Source organism: Microtus pennsylvanicus, chromosome 7 (genome assembly GCF_037038515.1).
Source record: "Microtus pennsylvanicus isolate mMicPen1 chromosome 7, mMicPen1.hap1, whole genome shotgun sequence".
NCBI classification, from domain to species: Eukaryota; Metazoa; Chordata; class Mammalia; order Rodentia; family Cricetidae; genus Microtus; species Microtus pennsylvanicus.
In genome coordinates, this window is record NC_134585.1 from 38,846,251 (window position 1) to 38,865,113 (window position 18,863).

Here is an 18,863-nt window from a genome sequence, read left to right on the forward strand (position 1 = left end):
CTGGACTATTACCAAAAAAGCATGGGATAAAACTGGACTCTCTGAACATGACGAACAATGAGGGCTGATGAGACGCCAAGGACAATGGCACGCGGTTTTGATCCAACGCAATGTGCTGGCTTGGTGGGAGCCTAGCCAGTTTGGATGTTCACCTTCCTAGATATGGACGGAGGGGGGAGGACCTAGGACTTACCACAGGGCAGGGAACCCTGACTGCTCTTTGGACTGGAGAGGGAGGGGGAGAAAAGTGGGGGGAAAGGGAGAGGGGTGGGAGGAGGGGGAGAAGAATGGGAGGAGGGGGAGGGAAATGGGAGGCTGGTGGGAGGAGGTGGAAATTTGTTTTTTTTTTCTTTTCTTTATCTTCCTTTTATCAATAAAAAAAAACAAACAAACAAAAAAAAAAAAGAAGCCGGGCGGTGGTGGTGCATGCCTTTAATCCCAGCACTCGGGAGGCAGAGGCAGGCGGATCTCTGTGAGTTCGAGGCCAGCCTGGTTTACAAGAGCTAGTTCCAGGACAGGAACCAAAAGCTACAGAGAAACCATGTCTCGAAAAGTCCAAAAAAAAAAAAAAAAGAAGAAAAAAAGAAAATCAATAAGAAAAGATTCTAGAAGTTGCAAAACTAATACAAAACCAAAAAAAAAAAAAAAAAAAAGAAAAAGAAAAAGAAATAATGTGTTCTATCCTATAGCTGGCTGCCATGTCCTTGTGGTTGGATTTAGCATTTTTTGGGTATATACACAAAAGTGGTATAGCTGGGTCTTGAGGTAACTCATTTCCTTCTTTTCTGAGAAATCCCCATACAGATATCCAAAGGGGCTGTAGCAGTTTCCATTCCTACCAGCAATGCAGGAGTGTTCCCTTTACCCCACAACCTCTCCAGCATAAGTTGTAAGGATGTGAGGGCGATCTGGCTATGACATCTATCACTCCATTGATCACCAGGGTTGATTCAGCTGATCTGGCTGGCTAGGCGGGTGTCCCCTTCCTTTGTTGCTACTCCATGTGCATCCCTCTTGAAGCTGTGCACTCAGTTGAAGATGACAGCCTTTCTGGAATAGACAAGGACTGATCTCTGGTCAAGGATATATGAGTAGTTGTGCTCCCCTGCTAGAACCTCCAAACAAGCTCTCATGGTCCTCATCTATTTTTTAACTCACTTGTAAAGCTCAAACATTTTGACTTATATGATATATTTCCAGAGACTACAAGTCTGGAAGAACGTTAATGCTTAATTGTGTGAAGATTATATCAATCCCCATACGACTCTGTCATGAGTAAAATACCTATTGAAACACCTTTATAAAAACTAATGATAATAAGATGAGAAAATAAGACATCACTCCCTTTAAATGTGAGCAATCAGGAAAACACTGACAAACTTTCACAATATAGCGTTGTTCAGCAATAGGAAAGAGTGTGTGACACTGTAAAGATTAGAGTCTAACTGCTGTGTGTTTTATTTAAATTCAAGATTTCCTCTTTCTCTCTCTCCCCCCCCTCTCTCTTCCTCCCTCCCTCTCTCCCTTCCTCTTTCCCTCCCTCTCTCTCTCTCTTTCTTTCTCTGGTTCCCTCTCCTACCCTCCCTCCCTCCACTCTCTCTCTTTCCCCTTTTCAGCAAAAAGTAGAAAAACATCACTTGGAAGGCTATATTTTCTTCAGTCTTAAAATAACAACTGACAAATATTTAAAATACATGCGCTAACTTTTTACTTGTTCTAGGTAGTAGCTGAGTGAGTCCTGATGCAGGACACAGCTGGACAATGGTATAGGGAAAGGCTGGTCCTATTTCTGCCTTGAAAACACAAGTAAATGTATAGTTTCATGCCATTTAATATATCAGAAATAAAAAAAAATATGTCAAATGTTGCCATTTCTGGATTTTATGCCATTTGGAAACAGGTGAGATTCTACCACATTATCACCAACTGCTAACTCTTTTTCTAGAATCCCAGAGATTTTAGATTCTGTGTCTAGAAATGGGAAGGAAGCTATTTTGCAGTTTTGCAGATTGGTCCCACAGAGTTCAATGTTTCTTGATGTACTAATATTTTTCAGGTCATGCTTCAGAATATTGGAATGTATGTTATGTAATTTCATTAAAATAAATATCATATAGAAGATTTGAGATATGAAAAAAATGTAAAAGAAATGAAAATAATAGCATTAAGATAAGCCTTTGTTTAAGGATGTATTTAAGTTATCGAATTTTAAAGTTCACAAGATAATCCATTCACAAACATTCCTATCTATTTCAAACTTTAAGCAGTTTCTTGCTATCCAAAGTCCAGCTGTTAGAAATCCATTCTGTTGTTTGTTCAAGCTTTGGAAATAGGCAAAAGCCAGGTGTCCATCTTTGGTAAACTCAGACTAAGCTCACCCTTCACACTCCCTCCCTTGGGAATGTCTTCTTATGTTTTCCAAAGAAAACAAGAAAACAGTTAAGAGAAACAATGCCCCATTTAAGCTAGTAGGACCAGTGTAAGGCTTTCACAGTATTGTTGTCAAGGGCCAGCATTTCCCAGTGCCGAGTTTGCATATGTACAGGCTAATACAGTGTGTTGAAAATCAGAAGTTCCGTTTCCAAACAGGAGTGAAAAGAGTGGAGATTAATCAAGTGGTGTGGCAGTCAGCTAGAATATTAAACTAATCAAGCAAACACCTGAACTAAATATTCTGCAATGCTTCTAAAATTCAAGGCATGCTTCACCTGATCCCATTTCTTTTCCTTGGTTTGTATTTAGAAATGAAAACACATATTACATAGGTCATAGTATATTAATGATATGCAAAAGTCTCTATGAACTTTAATCTAAAACTCAATCAAAAATAAAAAAGTTTGTGGATTTTACTCCATGTTTCCAAGGATATGAACATTTTACTTGGTTTGATGTGTGCCATTGGTTCCTAAAAGCTTCATGTCTTTGAATGTGGCTGAGATCTGAAGAAAACTCGTTTAAAAGGGGTGCACAGCTGTGCATGCTTGAAACTCCAAATTGGGGAAAGAGAGAGGTACAATGTGAGAGTTTGTTGGTCAACTTACCAGAATGGGAAGCCTCCAGTCAATGGCCCGTGAGAGACCCTCTCTGAAGGCAGTACTGTAGCTAATGACAGAGCAAGACACTTGATGTTGTGCTTCAGCCTTTGCCTGTGTCCATGCATCTGCACAATTATGTACACGCAAACCCCTCACACACACTCTTTTAAACATATTTCTACGTCGTTACCTGTGCACCCTTTAAATTATGTCTCAAGAGCACTCGTGACGAAATTGTAGAACTGGTCAGTTTAAGGGATCTTCCCATCATTGAGCTTAAGTAAACTTTGCACAATACAAGGCCAGTAAGAAAAGCTCAAAAACAAATGAGTACAGTTTTATCTCTGGGCTATTCATTCCATTGATTCCATATGCCTTATTTTCTGTGGTTGATTGTGTTTTATAAACGGTTTTAGCTCAATGAAATATAAATATCTGTAAGAAAGGAAACAGATTATATGATCTTAATGCTCAAATAGATTCTTTCTTGAGAGTATGAATTGAGAGAAGCTAGTGTACGTGAATAGCCTGTGGAAATGACTTGTGACCTTTGTATAGAGGACAAAGGAGGCAGAGGGGACCCCAGGCTGGCAGCATGGCAGGTGGTCCTTCAAGGTGAGCACATGTTATTTACCACCAGCTTGTTTATCATCCTGGGATGTGGGCATCTGTCTTGGGCTGTCAGAGTTGAGAGGGTAAGGATTTACTTTATCAAATTGAATTCATAAATACAGAGAAAGACAACAGTCTCTTTGAATCTGTACAGATTACCCGTGGTAAATAAAAGCAGGGAAGCCTTGACTGAGTTCCACTGTTATTGGTGAAAAGAAAAAGCCACCTCAAACAGATTTTAATCACTAAGATACTTATTTTAAAGAAATCATTGTCCTCATCATTTTCTTGTATTATTAACTCTATGTTTTTCGCTAATGGTTTCATAGTTTCAGGGTTTATAGATACCTAGGTCTTTGATGTGCTTCAATTCTATTTTATATGTGGTGACGGGTAATGGGTTACTTTTGTTCTTCTGCCTGTAAATATCATTTCTATGCCATTATTTATTGAGAAGACTGTCATTTTGTCAGTATATTTTTGATGTTTTGTCAACAAAGAGTTGACTATAAATATGTGGATTAATCTTCTATATGCCTGGTCTAACAATGCCATTACTGTGCTGTTTGGGTTTCCATAACTTTGAAGTATACTTTGAAGTTGAGTATTTTGATATGTCAAGTTTTGTTGCTTTAGCTCATGTTTGAGATGACTGTTAGAGCCTTTTTACTACTGAGCATATATTCAGAGAAATGAGGTTACTTCCATATTTGTTGCAGAACTATTAACAACAGCCAAAATGTACAACCAACCATGCTATCTGTAGACTGATGTGTGGATAAAGAGAACATGGCATAAGCCCACAGCAGAATGTGATTTAGCTTCACATGGAAAAGAAATCAAATTATATAATTACATGAACTTGGATAGAAATATAAACAAAGACTGATAAATATTGCTTGATCCCACTTATATGTGAAATATTTAAGGAAAAAAATCATCTTTTAGAAGCAGCCAGTAGTAGAACTATTTCTCAGCATATATGTAAATGCATCAGAAATCAACTTGTAAAATGAACAATGATAAATTGGAGGATATATATGGCATTGATATGGACCATGTGTTACCTATAAGTAGTAGGAATTAGTTTCAATGCTATATAGGAAAGGTAAATAATTGTAGTCTATCTAAAAGGCTATGATGCATTTTAAAATAACACTAAAGAAAAGCATGACTGCCATAAATGAAGAGAAATAGAAATTGCATTATATGGATATATATTAATTATATGTATTTCATATTGTAATACATATCAAATTATTAGAATGCATACATTTTATTAATAAATAATTAATAATAATTGTGTAAGTATAATGCACGTGTGAGAATGTGTGTGCCACAGTACATGTGTGGAAGTCAGCAGAGGACTCCAGAGTAGAGGTTGACCCTTCTACCATGGATTCTGTGGATTGGACTCAGGGTGTCAGGCTTGTGTAGAAATCACTTTTACCGGCCAGACCATCTTGAGAACCTCAAGTTATTGTATTGTCTAGTACCTTATCACATAAACACAAATGCTATATTTCAATTAAAAATCCACTAGAACCTTTGCTAAAGCAACTTAGAGGATAAGCTTGAATTTGCAATCTCTTTTGACCTGGAAACAAAGTCTTATAAGAAATAGAATATTACCTATGTGGCTAACACCAGAAATGCTCTATTTGAGCAAACTGCGTAGGATGGAAACACATAGTTTTGGAGTGTGTCAGAAAAACCAAATATGTACTCATTCCTATAAGATGTAAAGAAAATCAACCTTCTCCCAAGACACTCTTATGTTTAAGTGAGTTTCTTTGTGCTTAACTCAGCAAAGCCCAGCACTTCCTCAAACACCCTCACTGCTATTTCTCATTACTTGTTAACTTTGATGTTTTATTTTTTGTATAGGGCATATATGTGCTAATTACAAATGCTACATGTTGGCTCTGGAGGTGTGTGAGTGAAATAGGGAAGACACTTTTATTCACAGTGTTACCTCATTAGATTGAGAGCTTTACACTAGACATTTTAGTTTTTTGCAGTCCTTTTTTTTGTGTGTGTGCAGGATTTGAGCATCAAAAAGTAGTGAGTAAATACTCATCTTTAAATTCCATTTGCACATTTCCCCTCTCTAAATTTTATTTTCTCATTCATTTGTGATATGGAGAAACTTGATAACATAAATTTTCCAAGACCTTGTCTGTGTATGTTCTATAGGATATTTTGTAATTCTCTTTAAGAAATTCGGTGTAATTTTGTCATTAACAAGTCTCCCATTTTATTACCAAACTCCATTAAATGTTCGCATATATGAATGCATGTACTAAATCCATGAGTAATATATATTTACTATATATGTATAATTTTAAGTATATATATGTTTGTATATATAGAGTATACATAATTAAAATTATTTTCTTTAGTATATCATAGAAGGAAAATGTGTTCTTATGAGTTTTAGTGTAGAAGGTACTTTGCCAAGCTATTCTTTAACGTGGGTCATTAATCTAAATGAAGCGAAAATCACCTTATGACTATTGCTATAGACCAATACCTCAGTCAGTAGTATCTACTTGACCAATTTCTTTGACCAACAACCCAGTGTACTCCCAGGTTGTGGGAAAGAAATTTACTCCTGGAAACTAATTTATATCAAACCTTGTTGCAGTTAATGTAAAATTAAAACACAAATAATTTGATGACAGGATGCAGGAAGTTATTTTTCAATCTCCTAATCATGTGTAAACAGCATATGGGGAAACAGAGGCAATGTGTCTCCCTTTTAATTTGGAATTTCCTGCTTAGCTGTAACTTCCATATCCATGTTTCCTTTTTGGTAAAATGAGGGTAATAAGTGACCTACATCATGGAGTTCTTTTGCAGCAGAGATATAGTATTTTAAAAATCAAAACTTTCACACATGATGTGATGGATCCAGGCTTCCTGCTAATTTTAATAAAGTGTATGGAATAATCATTGTGTTCATCAGCTCTTCTGTATAAGCAATGCTCTATTAACTTAAGAACAAAGCAGGGACTATTTGATCTTCTCTGTGTCCCCAGTAGAGTCATTAAAACTGCTAAACAAATCTGAAATCATATTGCTGAGTAGTTTATTTCCTGGGAGAATCAACATTGTTTCAGGCATACATTAATCAGTTCAAAATTTAAGTCAAATATTTATTGGTTGACTTTTCTCTACAAAACAGAAATCATGGATAGGATACAGACAGATACCGGGCAGACCTCTCCCAGTAGAAAATGCTGCTTTTTTTTGACAAAGGCAGAAGCAAATGACCCAGACAGGTTCCAAGATACAGTAAGGAAGCTTCAGGAAGAACAGGAAAATGTGAGCTCTTTGTTAGAAATCTTGGTGTTCCAGACATCCTTTCTGCAAATGCCTGTATGTGCTCTGTGCTGTCTGCTTTTCACCACTCACCAGTAAAGGTCCTGTTTCTATAGAAGGAAAAACTGAAGTGCAGTCTTACAGGATAGTAGAGTGAAGTTTCACCCGAGGATACACCTTCCAGCATTTGCTTTTGTCTGTAGTATTTAACTATCCTTTATAAAAGAGAACAAAAAAGCTCTATGTGGGGCTTAGAGTCACTGTTTTAGCTGTGTTCCATCCAGCTTCTGTTGGCTTCCCGTTTGAATGCTATTTACTCTAGTAATTTATTTCTTTAGAAAACTAAATATCACAGTGATAGCCCATGAGAGCTGGCACAGCTTCCCAAACTATTTGGCCTCTCCTTGGAAAGAGATTATGCATTAGGACAATGATTTTAATTAAGTATGGAAAAATTATATTTCTTAATATTTGAATCAAAATTCAAAATAAAAAATGAATATTCTTAGCTGGGACTTAATACATCTTAAGCACCATCGCTTCTTAGTCTTTTTAACGATGGTGCTTTGTCTATCTCATGCATGAGAAGAGTTCGCTGGTCAGGAGCGTTCTTCAGAGATTTCAGGATCTGATGTGCACAGGACACCATCAGTCAATGTCTGCCAAACACACGATTGAGAAGTAGTGTATGATGCTCTTTACAGTGACTTCACAGGATGGAATTATTTGCATATTGGTAAGATTGGTCTCAACACAATCTCTCTTTACATCTCTATTGTAAATCTTCTGATGTTGCCCTGAGCAGAGTCAGGCACACCACGGAAACCTGTCAGGTGGGCAAGTATAATTAGCCAGAATAGTTGTACTTCAGTGTTCCTACATCAGAGCCCCAAAGACAGATATGATTAAAGTCTGAAAGAAGGGTGCTCAAAATGCTATTTTGAGGCTCATTAAACTTGAATTATTCAACATCTATTTCTGGGGGCAGAATCAATTTGAATTTCTTCAGTGGTTCTCTTTGGCCAATTAATACTTGGGTGACATTAAATCCCTTAAATTAAAACAAAATTGAAAAAAAATATGCAGTAGACAAAACTACACCCAAGAAGAGAGTGATAAATATTAGAACAAAGATTCTAGACAAGTATCATGTGTTTCTAATGAAATAATTATGTCTACAAATGTTTGTGACTATTTTTTTTTTGGGAAATATCAGTTCTATAAAGAGTAAAATAATAAATAAAAATAATCTGTTTATAGATAAGCACTTGGTTGTAATTTAAAGAGGCTTATACAAATCTTAATTTTAAAGTAAATGTAAGTAATATTAACCAAGTGGGAGTTTTATTATTTACCTTAAAGAGACGCAAAGAAAACACCTATTCTCTTTTGCTACTTCGTGGAGATATTTTTTGAATGCTCCAGCAGAAATACTCAAGGTAGTCATATATGCATGCTAACTTATCCTATTTCTAGGTTCACAACACACAATAAAGATGTGTTGAATGCAAATTTTGGAAGCATATTGTAGATAAAAGTAAAGTGGTTTAGATCTCACTGTTCAGATTCTATTTCTATAATATTCAGGCCAGCACATTTCTTCTGTGAAAGAACAGACAACAAGCACTTTTGGCCTTTAGGGCCACAGTACTTAGTGTTTCTCTCAATTGCTCAGTTCTGACCAGGTGTGTGCAGTCAGCCCTTCACAGTAAATAAACAAGTGGATATGAGCATCCTAGTACCTTCAATTTTGAAACAGGTACTGGGTCAGATATAGCCCAGTTATAGCGGTGATCTTGGATGCAATGCTAAGTCTGATGAAGACTAACAAGAAAGTACTTTCGTTGGCTATTCAAACAAGGGTAAATATACTGTTCATTTTAGATTTGTGTTTTGAAGGTGATACTGAAGAAATCTGTGGAAGCTTTCAAAAATCCTGATGGATTCTATATTATTTACTTTCCTAATTGCAATCACCCAGCACCTAAAAGGAACAGATTAAGGGTGAAAAGGTTGATTCTGGCTTACGAATGCAAGCAGTTGATAGTGGGGAAGGCATGCTGACAGGTGAGGTGGATGATTACATTGTATCTACAATCTGGAAGCAGAGGGCTCACAGGAAGCAGGGCAAGGATGTAAAACTTCAAGGTCTGCCCCTATTGACCCATTTCTCCTAGGCCACTTGTATTTCTTTAAGGTTTTACAGCCTTCTAAAGGGATACTGAGGAACAAATATTTAAGAGGTCAGACTTGACACCTGTATCAGAGACAGAAATGTCCCTATCATAGGAGACAGTCCAGCTGAAAGTTAGGTATAACCCATGTGAAAGCACCAAGTCTTGACCTACATCTTGGATCTCATGTCACTTGTACCCTCTCATTTAATGCTAATCCTGACCTGGAAGTAAAGAAAAAATCAAGAGGCGTTATTCATTTTTATTTGTGATTTTCCTCAGTTGTGAATACACTACATTTTTTCCAGGTTTGTATATTTACAAATGCAATTATGAGAACAGTGATATTGTGGAAAATTAAATATGAAACTTGGAATGGAAAACCAATCCCATCCCTTCTTTTCTTTTCCTTCTTCCCCATCCATCTTATTATAAAATAGCTACGGAATAAAAAAAAATCTAGGCATAAAACATAACTCTATATCAGTATGCAATGAGTCTGCTGAATGCCAAATAGCAAACCAATATACCTATACTATATAAAATGCACTAGCGGAGCTGGTGAATGCCAGAGAGAGGAACAGTCTTAAGAAAGGCAGATTTTTAAGGGACTTAGTTTTCGATACATTTGTTTTCCCGTTCCTATGCCTGTGGGCTCTCTGATGTGCAACAAACCAAAGAAGACAGCTTACTTGATACAGCTCTTTGTGCAAAGGGACTCAGAAGTGTTCTTTTCTTGATAAAAGTAGAAATAACTCAGAAAAAGAAAATCAATCTCAGGCTTAAACAATGTCTCTGTAAGTTTTTTGGACACAATGCAGCCAATAAGTGACCCCTGTTGAGAAATGCGGTTTTGAAGAACATGGAACCACTATTTTAACTATTTCAACATTGAGTTAAGAAGAAGAACCTATATCTTAAGAAAGAAATTTCTCTTGCTTTTATTCCAGAATGTTATTTGTGTCTACTGTGTCACTCCTTGTACAAATTATTGGAGTTGGGAATGCAAATAAAATGGTATGACTATTCTAGAAGATTATATCTGGCAGGGACCCTAGATAGAGAACAGATTCCAAGATAGTATGATACCTACTAAAGGCTAAAGGTTAGTGATGCTACTTAAATTCAGATTGAAGATAGTATTTTTCCATTGCATTTATAATAAAGTTGTCTTCAAGAATTGAGATATAATCCTTGCAGCATATATATATATATATATACACACACACACACACACACACACACACATAGTTAAAATTTTTTATTTCATGCACATTAATTTCTAATTATTTAATTAAATATTAGTTCCAATTTTATAATCTAAGTGACAACTCCATAAGGCAAACTCATGCAAGCTTATCATGAATAAATCTTCTCTTGAATTTGATGAAAATGTGACAAGCACATTTTCAATCCTTTTTTTTTTTATTTATTTTTTGCAAGGCTTCTCTGAAGGGTGAAGCAAGCTTTATTTCTGGACGTACAAGTGGAGTACCAAATAGTCCTGTGGACTAAACACTTTTCAGAACATAAAAGGGCTGTGTAATCTCTCAACCACAGCTTCCTTCTGGGAGCACAGAGAAATAGAAGGGTTGACAATATGGGCAGGTTGCATGATCATGTTAGTTACTATGTATGCTTTTCTCAGCATACATAGTAATCACTTTTTCAGCTTCCAAGATTGTACAGAGAGGCTTAGACAGGAGTAACTTTTTGCTCAGAAATCACTGAAACCATCTGAGAAGGCTGGTAAGGGTCAAGACTCCATAAGGAAGACTCTGTGAGAGAACAGAACTGTAAACCACAGAGTCACAGAGTCTCTCTCTCACTGTTCTTTCAATCCTTAATGATTGCAGTTTTCCCTTTCCATTAGAGTTGCTTAGCAAACACCGTATTTATAAAGCTGACTAATTACTGTTTTGAATACTGGAGCTCTTTGCTTTGCCCTACTCTTTCATGGCATCTATTATCATAAGGTAAAGGTAGACTCATGCACAGAAGTGACACGTAAAGTGGCCATGCTTTTGTTTTGTTGTAAACACATGAGTATTTCTCAAGAGAATTTTCACTTTTTTTATAGTGAGTTTAGCTTTTTATTATTATTATTATTACTTTTAAGTTATTGAGTCTTATCTTTGCAAACATGCTTTATTCTGCTTACATGGCATTGTTTTAACATTGAACTTCAAATTATAGAGTCAAAAAGCATGAAAAAAATCAAGAATATGTTTTGTAGAATTTAAGCTGTGATTTTTTTTCTCATTCAAAATCATCATCAGCTGTTTGTAGTAATAAGGGCGGCGGGGCTGCGTCCCCCAATACCCCAGCCGCCGGCTCGGCTAGCTTATGCCCCAAATAATTACACGGACACTGTATTCTTTTAAACACTGCTCTGGCCCATTTCTAATCATCTGTGTAGCGCCCCTAGGTGCGCTTACCGGGAAGATTCTAGCCTAAGTCCATCCTGGGTCGGAGCTTCATAGCGTGCGTCTTCCCTGGAGCAGGTAGCATGGCGTCTCTCTCTGAGGTGTCTGCTCTGGAGAGGAGAGCTGCGGAGTCTGACCTCACTTCCTCTTCCTCCTGGCATTCTGTTCTGTCTACTCCTCCCACCTATCTTCTAACCAATGAAATGGGCTGAGGCAGTTCCTTTATTGCTTAGCCAATGAAATCAACAGATTGATATATGACACTCCCACATCAGCTGTTGGCTGTCAGACACATGGAAATGATTCAGAATAATATGGGAAGCAATTTCCATCACTATACTAATTTATGAGGAAAATTAGTAAATGTGCATCCAGGAACACAGTCCTTGATCAGTTCCTGTAGTGGTTGATGTCTAAAAGTGGAATGACGGTGTGTATGAAAGGAAACTACCATTTATACCCTTAAAGGAGCAGCTATTGGTTGGGCTAAGAGAATGGAGTGAAGTTGTTGAAAGTTGGAGAGCAGAGACACTGGGTTTTCCAGTGGCAGAAAGATCCTCTAGACTGTCACTGTCGTAATATCAAAAATAGAAAAGCTACCTAAGGAGTCTATGAATCTTACAAGAAGTTCCAAGCAGACTGTTCAAAGCATGAATTGCACTCTTTCACTTGACTGATGAGGTTTAGTAAGAGTGATAAAGAGGCTTCCAGTACACAGGCAGCTTTTACTGCAATGCAAATGAGCCAAGAGATGTTCAGTCTTGAAAACAAAACTGTTTCCCATATTCATTCTTGCCTAGGAAGGAAAAAAAGATTATGAAAACGAGACATGGTTTCAGGTCAAAACCCAAGTGCTTCCTGTAAAATACAACCTCAGAATAAGTATCAAAACAAAGGTTTAAATTTTTGGAAGCCTTAGAGCATCTTAAGGTTGTATTTCCCAGACATTCTCAGCAGTCAGAACAGGTTCAGGAATACATTAAGAATGTGCTTCCTATAACCTCTCTTCTAAGCAAAACGGCTTTTAAGAATCTTATCACATGGTGACTGGTTCAATTCCAGCATAGAGATGATTTAATTTAGAAAGATTTCTTATTCACTTAACCACTTACTAATTTATGGTAAATTCACAACACTTTAAAAAAGATTTATACTTACTTATAATACAAAAGCAAGAGACAAATCAGACGACAGAGGTCTTTAGTTTTCCAAGTTATTATGAGGAAGCTGTTTATTTGCAAACACATGTTGTTTTATTGGGAAGGAAACGAAGGTGGCATTTCATGTGACTCTAAAAACCCCCAAGAAGCATTCCCAGCCTATAGAGTGCGGCCTCCAAATAGAAGCAGAAATGAGGTATCTAAGGATCTCAGAAAGCCTATCCATGGCTGCTAGACTTCATTTGCCTACCATCTGGGCTGGTCCTATGGGTAGATGATCTGCCATCACTCCACAGCTTTCAGATTAAAAGAAGCTGCATCTGAGTCACTATACTGGTTCAATTGCCATTGGAGAACTAACCACGGGGAAGGGGAGAAACAAATACCAGACAATGACTTCTTATATGCAGCCTTGACATTTCATTTAAATTCAAATTACTTAAGATATTGTCATCTTCGAGATGATCACAAGATGCTCGGCTGTGTCTGCCATCAGGGTGTTGGGTATATGTCATACTTAAAATTGGCTTTTCATTTTATAATACGCTTTAAGGGGCCTGAGGAAAGAATGGAAACTTCTTAGACTGAAAGGAAACATTTGTAATATATTTTGGTCAATACATGCCTGTATGTTGGACAGATTTTGTTCTAGCCTTTCTTGATAATATCCAACTGCTGTAAGGTTGTAGATGAAGGAACATAATTGATCCTGGGTCCTCTGATCCTCAGGGTGTACAGCTATTTAAAAATTCTGACCATGTTGAAAAGCCAAAATTGACTTAAGACTGTTTTCTTTTCTTTCTTTCTTTCTTTCTTTCTTTCTTTCTTTCTTTCTTTCTTTCTTTCTTTCTTTTCTCTCTCTCTCTCTCTCTCTCTCTCTCTCTCTCTCTCTCTCTCTCTTTCTTTCCCATTCAAAAATTTACACTTCCTCCTTTCCTCCCATTACCCTCCCGCTCCCCCACTCACCCTCTTCCCTTCCCCTCTTTTCTTTTTTTTTTTTTCAAGTTTTATTACTTTATTGAGTTTTTGAGATAAGGTCTATTTTTTTAATCTTTTTTTTATTGAGAAAATGAGAAAAAAAAACAAGTTTCCACCTCCTCCCAGCCTCCCATTTCCCTCTCCCTCCTCCCACCCTTCTCCCCCTCCTCCCACCCTTCTCCCCCTCCCCCGACTCCTTTCCCCCTCCCTTTCCAGTCCAAAGAGCTGTCAGGGTTCCCTGCCCTGTGGAAAGTCCTAGGTCCTCCCCCCTCCGTCCATATCTAGGAAGGCGAACATCCAAACTGGGTAGGCTCCCACAAAGCCAGCACATGCAGTAGGATCAAAACCCCTTGCCATTGTCCTTGGCATCTCATCAGCTCTCATTGTTCGCCATGTTCAGAGAGTCCAGTTTTATCCCATGCTTTTTCAGTCACAGCCCAGCTGGCCTTGGTGAGCTCCCAATACATCAGCTCCGCTGTCTCAGTGGGTGGTCCCGACTTCTTTGCTCTTGTTCTCCCTCCTTCTGCTCCTCATTGGGACCTTGGGAGCTCAGTCCAGGGAACCCTGCCCTGTGGGAAGTCCAAATCCCTCCCGCCTATGTCCAGGCCTAGGAACCTTTGCAAATAGACTAGGGTCCCAAAAATCCAGTACATGCAGTAGAAACAAGTCACAGTGCCTTTATCAATAGTTTCTCAGTCTGCCCCCATTGTCAGCCACATTCAGAGTCCTGTTTGATTGCATGCTCATTCAGTCCCGGTCCAGCTGGATTTGGTGCCTCCCATTAGAACAGACAGGCATACTGTCTCAGTGGGTGACCAGCCCCTCACGGTCCCTTGCTCATCTTCTCCCTCCTTCTGCTCTTCAACTGGACCTTGGGAGCTCAGTCCGTTGCAGCATTATTCGTAATAGGCAGAACCTGGAAACAACCTAGATGCCCCTCAATGGGAGAATGGATAAAGAAAGTGTGGAATATATATACATTAGAGTAGTACTCAGTGGTAAAAAAATAATGGCATCTTGAATTTTGCATGCAAATAGATGGAAATAGAAAACACTATCCTGAGTGAGATAACCCAGACCCCAAAAGATGAATATGGTATGTACTCATTCATTACTGGACTGTAGCCATAAACAAATGATATTAAGCCTATAGTTCAGAAGCCTAGAGAAGCCAAATAACAAGGTGAACCCAAAGAAAAACACATATAGATCCTTCTGGAAATTGGAAGCAAACAAGATTGCCATGCAAAATTTGGAAGCATGGGGGTGGGGGTAGGGGTGGGACCGGGGTTGGAGGAATGAGAGAGGGGGAGAGAGAAGGGAGAAAGGAAAGACAGGAGAGAGCTTGGGGGAGTGGGAGGGTGGAGATGGAAGAAGGGTGGATATAGGAGCAGGAAAGAAGATAATCTACATTAAGGCAGCCATTTTAGGGTTGGCAAGAGACTTGGCTCTCGAGGGGATCCCAGGTGTCCATGGGGATGTCCCCAGCTAGGTTCTTGGGCAGTAGAGCAGAGGGTGCCTGAACTGGCCTTGCCCCACTATCACACTGATGATTATCTCGAATATCACTATAGAATCTTTGTCCTGCGACAAATGGAGATAGAGACAAAGACTGTTTTCAAGAGGGAATTCTAGTTGATGCTGTTTGTGTAAATAGACCAATGGAAAGATTTAAGTCTCCTTGGCCTATTTCTGCAGTTTGTGCTATTAGTTCTTCAGTGAAAAGCAAAGAAGAGACACACAGACTGAAATCTGTTTGAGATGGAAAAAGATCATATATTTTTTTGAGGCTTCTTGATTCACCAGCTCATATATCAGACACAATGAGTCAAGGCACTTTTGTAGGAGCTATCCTGTTTACAAGAACTGTATTTTAATCTATAGTCCTCATGAAAATTCAATTTGATCCGGTGAAATTAAATGCATTATAAGCAAAATTAAATACAGTGTTCTGTATTTAATAGTGTGAGTCCTTGAGAAGCTAGGTATAAGAAATAGGGTTAAAATGCAAATAAATAAGAGAAGTCTTTGACTTTGAATTGAGTGTACTGTAGAGAAAGAAGACAGGTAGGTGGAGTATATACAAAGACAGATTTACGATGGATACCTGTTAAGCTAGTTTAGCTCAGACCTCAATGTGAGGACTGATTTCCTGAAGAACTGCGAGCCAGGGAAGCAGGAGCTTGCTGGGTGATCATGGTTAGAGCTTGTCTCCTACAGAGGTCAACAAGCATCCAGTGCATGGGGTACATGAAGTCTGATGATAACTCCACAGCACTATGACCTTGCAGATAAAGATGAAACTCAAGAAAATTATGATGTGGAAGCTAAGGTTTGCAAACTGATAAGAAAAGATGCTGAAGAAATTTGGAGTAGTGGTGGTATTTTAGAAATCCCTCTAATGTGTCTGTGGAGACATATTGAAAGTGTCACAAACTTCTAGGAGGATTTCAGAGTCAGGGCAGACCCGGGTAGTAATTTCAGAGGCAGTACGGACTCTGGTAGTCACAATCCCTCTTATTGGTTTCACTGCGGCTCGTTGGTCACCCCAACCTCTCTTTCCATATGTTTCACTCGTCTCATGGAAATTTCTGCCAACTCTTTTCATACACACTTAGCTAGGGACAAAGGGAATTTTCATGTTGGAAATCCATGTATGAATCAAGTAATTTGTTTTAAGAAGTATTCTTTCCCAGGCCCCAGTTTCCTTCCCTATATTTTTTTTTTCAGGTTAGATTTTCTCTGCTGTTAACAGATCCATAATAAAAGCTTGATTGCTACTCTGGACTCTACATGTTGCCTCCGTTTAATAAAATACCATGGATAAATGGTGTTTTGCACCTATTTTTCCAGCTACTTGAGAGGTTGAGGCAAGAGGATTATTGGAGCCCAAGTATTCAAGATCCACTGTGGGCAACATGGCAAATTTCCAGCTCAAAAAGTCCAATAAAATAAACAGCAAAAACCTACTGACCTCAAAATGGGCAAGGTGGAAATTTAGAGTATTACCAATAACAAATAAAATACAGAAAGATAGAGCCTGACAGTGTTACTCATCAGGGAATTCTCAACACAAAACACTTGTTATCTTGTAGTCTTTGGATGGCTGGAGAGATTTAAGAAGGAATTCTGTATAATAAGATCTAAGGGAACATTATACCTTATGCCATAAATTATCCAAATCATAATAATAATTAGTTATAAGTGTTTTTATTTTTCTTTTTTATTGAGAATATCATAAATATGCATAGTGAAATATGATTATACACACACATATATATATTTCTCCCTCCAGCTTCTACATAGTTATCTCAAAGTTTCCCCTTATATGATTAAGCAGCTTTACATAAACTGGGGTCATCCTGGAAGAGGGAATCTCATTCGAGGAATTACCCCAATCAGATTAGCCAGTGGGTACGTGTGTTTTATAATTGATGTGGGAAGCCTCAGACTACTATGGGTGGAGCATGCCTTGTGCAGGTGTCCTTTGTTGTATGAGAAAGCAGACTAAGTGAACAAGCAGTGAAGAGCAAACTAATAAATACAGCTCCAGCATGGTCTCTTCTTCAGTTCCTGTCCCAACTTTCCTCAGTGGTGGGAGCTATAACATGAAATAAACATTTTATTTCTTGGGGTTGGTTTTGGCCAATGTTTTATCACAGTAACAGAAAAGCATGCTAGGGCACCCTCCCAATTTCATGCTTGTTAGTTTGCTTTTAGTAACACCCTAATTCCAGTTCGGGCTGAACATATGCAAACTCTTTTTAAACTTTGGTTGAGGCAGACATTGTATTGTAAGTGAATCTTTAACACACTTAGTCAGAAATGTCTGACCTAGACTTTAATCAGGAAAGCATATACCTTATTTCCACACATCCTTGAGATATCAGAACTTTACAGTCTAACCACAGCATGTAAGGTAACAGAATATGTTAGATCCTGGTGCTGCATTGATCAGGTTCAAATACTGATTCCACCACTTATCAGGTGTGTGACATTTAACAAGTCTCCTGCTTTCTCTGTGCTTTTAGTAAGCTGAAAAAAGAAGTGAATGAATAGCTCTCTACCTGTTTGTAATAGGATTAAATGAGCTGATATCTGTCATGAACTTGGAGCAGATTCTAATCAGAATAAAGTCAACACATATTCCCGAATGCTTGATTACCTGTTCAGTTATTTAAAATGATGTGTTTGATTTTCCTTAAGCTGTGAGGTTAGTTTGCTCCTCTGAATACTGGTGAAGAAGACTAATGGATAAAAGGGTCAAAGTGTAAGGAAGACATCACTGAGAGTGAGGAACACGATTTAATAGGAGGTCCAAAAATAACTTCTACTTTCTTATTCTACAAAGGAGGTCTTGTTTGGATGCCAGAAAGAGGCATATTTACCAGTTCACTTTTTAAAATAGTGATATGAAATTAAAATGTGGATGTCATTTTATAAAACCAAACTGATAAATCTTTTTAATCTGGCATTTAAAATTATTTATTACCAGAACTAGAATCAAGGTCTTTACTAGTCAGAACACCCATTGTTCATTATAACAAATTTCAGAACTTATTTTTTTTTGATATATACACAGGGGACTAGAACTTTAAGAGAGTTTATTGTGTGTGTTTATTTAGCCCAAGATAAAATAAGTACTCATGTTTTATATAAACATTAAAGAAAACAGTCGTAAAGAAAACAACTGTTAAATACATGTCATACCTCAATCACTTCTGCGTGAATAACAGTGGTCAAGGGCGGATAAATAGTACGTATCTTCCAGGCTTTGAACTGAGGGAGCAAGGGCTGTAACCACAGAGTTTCAATTTCTAGTCATGACCATCTACTCCTTCTCTGCTGTAGTGCTTGCTATGAGGTCACCGAGTCCTTAAAAATGCGAGTTCCTTAGCAAGGAAGGAATGGAATTCATTTGTCTGACATAGCACTTAGAGCATGGTTCTCAGTTTTCAGAAACTAGTTTTGTTTTTTTATCCTAAGAACTGGACAATGCCGCTTTTGCCTGTGAAGAATCGTGTCAGTTGCTGGTAGAGTTAATTTTAATAACATTGGACAATGCTCAAATGTACAGTAGGCTTTGTACAGTACTTCAGTTTCATATTTATGAATGGTACTATGAATCCTTCCAATTAAGGCTTTCTTCATTTT